Genomic DNA, 6,186 nt, shown 5'->3' on the forward strand with positions numbered 1-6,186 from the left:
GGAGTTTAAGAATAGCCTGGGCAACATTGTGAGACTCAGTCTCCATAAAAAGGAGTTGGAAGGAAACACATGAGACACATGATAGTCAAATCACATAAACCTGGTTAATAAGTTAGTGATGGATAATAGTTAACTCATTGTAATACTATCTTTTAAAAAAAAATTTAAAGGCAGAGATTACTGGCAGAAAACAATGTAAATTCCAATCACTGAAAGAGATCAGATAAAAGTTAGTAATGGTAAATATGCTACTATCTTATCTTGCTCCAAGCTCTTGTTCCCCAAATGTCAAACAGCTCCTCAAGTAAACTGCCATTGCTCTATTTCTATTAGTCATCAGTTTAAGACTTGAACAGATTTAATTCTATGTCATAAGAAGCAACTAAGCCATTATATAACAGAGCCGATTTATATTTTTTTCTCCTCCACAGCTTCTGAGCACAGAATGTTTTCCTTTTTTATTTTCTTTCATTTTTTTTTTTTTTGAGAGAGGGTCTCCTCTGTTACCCGAGCTAGAGTGCAGTGCCACATCACAGCTCACTGCAGCCTCAACTCCCTGGACTCTGGCAATCTTCCTGCTTCAGCCTCCCAAGTTGCTAGGACTACAGGTGCACACCATCATGTCCAGCTAATTTATTTATTTATTCATTCATATATATTTATTTATTTATTTTGGTAGAGATGGTGTCTTGCTCTGTTGCCCAGGCTGGTCTCAACTTCTGGCTTCAAGTGACCCTTCCACCTCAGCCTCCCAAAATGCTGGGATGACAGGCATGAGGCACCGCATCCGGACTGAGATTTTTTGCATTAGGCTGATTTGCCTAACTCAGCTTAGATGTGGCGTGCCGGTGACATCATCCCACAGGACCCCAGCTCTACCTGCTTATTGTGCTTCTTTCAACCCTGTCTTGTCCTGGGTTTCAGAGGGCAAGAGTAAGAGGGAGAAAGTGGGGAAACAGGAGGAAATGCTTCCATATTACCCATCACAACTCCAATGCATGTTGCTAGAGGCAGTTTCGGAACTCAGGATATCACCTGGGAAAATATTGTGGTATTCCAGGATGGAACAGAGACAAAGAAACAAACTTGGAAACTACTTAGAAGGTAACGATAAGAATTAATTGGGTTAGGATGAGAAAGAAAAAGCAAGCGATGCATGGCTTGAGTAAATGAATGCATATGGTGCTTGTTACTGACATAGGGGAAAAAAGAGAAGGAGATTTTGGTGTGAGATGATTAATTCAGTTCTGAATACATCGCGTTTGAGGGGCCTAAAAGAGGTACAAATAAGACAATTCCATAGGCAATTGTGACTATATATATATATATATATATACACACACACACACATATATATATCTGTGTATACATCTGTGTGTATATGTGTATATATATGTGTGTGTGTATATATATGTCTGAGGCTCAGAAGGCAGAATGATCTGTATTTACAGGTTATCCCTGTAAACACAGGTTTTTTGGAGTTATCAGAATTTAGGTGGCAATGAAATCTGTGGAATTATATCCAAACTCCCAGAGAGACCACAGAGAAAATACAGAGTTAGAAAAACAAAAGGGCTACAGGGAACCCCAACATTTAGGGGACTGGTAGAAGGAAGAGCCTGGAAAGAAAACTGAAAAAGGGTGGTAAGAGAAGGAAGAAGAAAGACTAGAAAAAAATTGCTGGAATAAAAATTAAGGTAATAGAATGTTTTAAGAATGCCTAGCAGATGGTGGCAGGGCACACAGTGGAATAGTATTTGGATCTTCTCAAATTTCCCACATAAAGGGAGAGAGAGAAATGAAATCGCAAAACAAAACATATGGAGAATGAGAATCAATCCTGAGATACCCTGAAGACCCCCATAACACAAGGCGGGTGACAACAAGCCATCAACAGTCACAGACACCACATGGTTTCAGCTTCTGTGTGGGCGAAGGCAGGTGGGAGCAACAAGGTCCCTGACACATCTGAGGACAGAACCCCAATTTAGCCCAAGGAATTCACCGGAAGTTACTGTGAGGCAGTTGGAGAACAGCGGCTGAAACTGACAGGGGTTTCCTCACTCTGATGCTCTTCATTTCTAAAAGACAGAAACCCACAGTAGGAAGGTCTCAAGAGGCTGGAGTGGCTTAACCCATCTTAACTCCTGAAGCTGAAGCTTCAGAGCTCCTCACAGGAAAGGCCTCCACACTAGACAAGTGAAATCAAAATTGAGCATAGGAAAGAAAGGTCTAGCTCAAATTAGGGGAAGGGAATAGAGACAAGAAATATTTTAAATCATGCCCCCCAAAATGTTTAACCTTGTATGAGACTAACCAAAGGTGCTTTATAACATTAGAAAAGTTACCAGAACCATGCCTCTTTCTAAAAGTTCAGAAAAAGTAAATTTTTCACCAAAACGAGCAACAGAGAATTATCAAGTTCAAATTTCTTACAATGTTTCTATAAGACAAAAGAGAATAATAAGCAGAATAGTATGCTGTAGAGAGTAAAACCATGCCAAAAGACATGTTCCAAAAATAAATCAAAATGGAGCCAGGCGCGGTGGCTCACGCCTGCAATCCCACCACTGTGGGAGCCGAAGTGGGTGGATCACTTGAGGTCAGGAGTTCAAGACCAGCCTGGCCAACATGGTGAAACTCTATCTCTACTGAAAATACAAAAATTAGCCGGGCATGGTGACACACGCTTGTAATCCCAACTACTTAGGAGGCTGAGGTGGGAGGATCACTTGAACCTGGGAGGCAGAGTCTACAGTGAGACAAGATCATGCCACTGCACTCTAGCCTGGGTGACAAAGTGAGCCTTCATCATAAAATGATTAAAAAATAAATAAATAAAAATGGTTACATATGTGCAATGAGCTAAAAGACATTAAGAAAATGACACAAGACATAAAAGATCAACATATATCAGAATTAGAAAAACTTACATAGGATGATAGAACTCAAGAAGAGTTAGAGGCTGGGCACGGTGGCTCACCCCCGTAATCCCAGCACTTTGGGAGGCCGAGGCGGGCAGATCACGAGGTCAGGAGATCGAGACCATCCTGGCTAGCACGGTGAAACCCTGTCTCTACTAAAAAATAGAAAAAATTAGCCGGGTGTGGTGGTGGGCACCTGTAGTCCCAGCTACTCAGGAGGCTGAGGCAGGAGAATGGTGTGAACCCGGGATGCAGGGCTTGTAGTGAGCCGAGATCATGCCACTGCACTCCAGCCTGGGCGACAGAGCAAGACTCCGTCTCAAAAAAAAAAAAAAAAAAAAGGAAAAGAAGAGTTAGAAACAAAAGAAAAAAGTCAATATAGAAACGAGGACCAAACTAGAAGGAACACAAGAGGAATAACACACCAAATAATGTCTTAAGAGAAGTAAAAAATTAAAATATTTTTTTAAATTCAAAAGGAAACAAAGACATTCGAAAGGGACCCAGGAGAAAGTGACAAATATTGGAGATATGCAAAGATGATCCAACAAGCAGACAGTTCCGAAGAAGAGAAATAAAACCAAAAGCAAAAAAGCCAAAGAAATACTCAAAACTACAATTTCAGAGGTTGGTACTAAAAGTTTTTTAGAAAGATTTGAAGTTACATATTAAAAGAGCACAAATCCACCTGAGGATATTAACCCAAAACAACCGATGTTAAGATGCAATCTAGTAAAATTGTTGAACTTTAAAGGAATTTATAAAAGAAATGAAATTAGGTTATCATAACATTTGTTGGGAGCAGTGCATTTTAGCAGATAAATAAGGAATAAAATAGTTTAGATTTTCAGATAAAATGATTGTGAATGAGAGATTTTATATCTAGCAAAACAGACCATCAAGGGCAAACGGCACAGAAAAACTATGATCGCTAGCAAAGGACTAAGGAAATAGTGCTCTTATGATTTCTTCCAGAAGAATAGAAAACAAGCTTTGAACAACAAAGATGACTACAGAGACATTGACATAAGGACAAGTGATGGGCATGAAATATACAGCAACTTGTAGAACCAAAATGGAGTTAAAAGAGAGAGGCTGTATAGTATGTAATTAGCAGTATAATTTGACAATGTAGACATGATACAGTCATTATGGGGTGGGGATGGGCAGATTGGCTTATGAAAACACATCTTAAACTGCTTTGGTGATAATTCTAAATTAGACATCCTGGTAATTATAATTATAAATTAGACATCCTGGTAAACATCACTAACTAATGGTTGTAGCATCAATATTATTACTCTGAGACTATTATATGTGTATACTATGGGAGAGTATATATATATACACACACACACACACACGCCTATATATACTCATATATATACACACACACACCCATATATATACATATTTACACTCACCTATATACACACATCTATGTATATACTTAATAATATTTTATATATAGATATAGATATAGATATATAGATATAATTCCCTTCATCAATATAGGCCTGATGCCTGTAATCCCAGCACTTTGGGAGGCTGAGGCAGGTGGGACACCTGTCTCAGAAAAGAAAAGGAAAGAAAGGACGGAGGGAAGGAAGGAAGGAGGGAAGGAGGGAAGGAAGGAAGGAAGGAAAGAAGAAAGGAAGGAAGGAGGAGAGAAGGAAAGAAGGAAGGAAGGAAAGAAGAAGGAGGAAGGAGGAGGGAGGAGGGAGAAAGGAGGAGGGAGGAGGGAGGAAGGGAGGGAGAGAGGGAGGGAGGGAGGGAGGAAGGAAGGAAGGAAGGAAGGAAGGAAGGAAGGAAGGAAGGAAGGAAGGAAGGAAGGAAGGAAGGAAAGAGGGAAAGAGGGAAAGAGGGAAGGAGGGAAAGAGGAAAAGAGGGAAAGAAGGAAAGAAAGAAAGAAGGAAAAGAAAGAAAGAAACCAGCCCAGGCATGGTGGCTCTTGCTTGTAATCCCAGCACGTTGGAAGGCTGAGATGGGAAAATGACTTGAGCTCAGGAGTTCAAGACCATTTTGGGCAGCATAACAAGACCCCTATATCTACTAAAATTTTTTTAAAAAAATTAGCCAGTCATGTTGGCACACACTTGTAGTACCAGTTACTTGGGAGGCTGAGGTGGGAGGATTAATTGGACCCAAGAAGTTGAAGCTGCAGTGAGCTGTGCTCACAAAATTGCATTCCAGCCTGGGCAACAGAGGGAGACCCTTTCTCTAAAAAAAGTAAGAAATAAAAATCCAGACATTGTAGGGAACATGCTGGGCTTCAGGTATGGAGCAGGAACTGTACAAGATGTTCCTGGAATATCTTGGTCTACCAGATAGCAAGAAAGAAATTAAAGCCCACTAGCCATGTTAAAAAGACTCAGGATCTAACCTGAGAAGGCTCAAACTAGTCAGAGGTGTAGCAACTTGATATTCAATAAATATAACACTTACAATATAATGAAACTATTTAAATATGTTTAAATTCATGAGTTCATAATAATATTTTTTAAAACAGTTGATTATCTTCAGAAGGCAATAGGGAACCAAGTCATTATCTTGAAAACTTATAAAGAAATGAATCAAGAATTTATCCAGCTTTTCCTCTACTAACCAAATAGTAGATGGGTGAAAGTGTCTCTTTTAAAAACCTTTCAAACTAATAAATAAAAAAGAAATGACAGATTAGAATATAACCATTTTGCAGACCCCAGTGATCTAATGGATCTAGATGTTGAGAATCAATGCCTGTTAATAGTGCAAAAAGATAAATAACCAGACATACTATGCCTCTTGATAAAAGAACACACCACCACCTACGGTCTTGCCAAAGAAATCACATCCAAATCTGACCAAGTGTTTTAGGCCCAGCTGTCAATTTGCAGGAAATAAGGAGGACAGAGTAACATGCTAAACTGCACCAGGAATATGCAGTTAGCAAAATTCAGATCGTTAGAAAATTCTACAACAAGGGGCCCCAGTTCTTCCACAGTAAAATTGTTGAGGACAGAAAGGTGTGGAAGAGATGAAAGAGATGAATAATCTGAAGATGAAAAGAGACCTAAATGATATATTGATTTTTCTTTAGTGGGCAAGACTAAGCTATAGTATCTAGGGATACACACATGTGTGACAAAAACTTATAGAAACTCAGGATGGATGCTTAGAAATATGTGGGACAAAAACAAAGAAATGTCAGGTTAGTGGTTACTTGTGGAAGAAAAGTCTTCCGGGGTGGCAGGCATAGTTCTATTTCTTGGCCTGAGTGATG

The sequence above is a fragment of the Theropithecus gelada genome, chromosome 4 (genome assembly GCF_003255815.1).
Source record: "Theropithecus gelada isolate Dixy chromosome 4, Tgel_1.0, whole genome shotgun sequence".
Classification (NCBI taxonomy): Eukaryota; Metazoa; Chordata; class Mammalia; order Primates; family Cercopithecidae; genus Theropithecus; species Theropithecus gelada.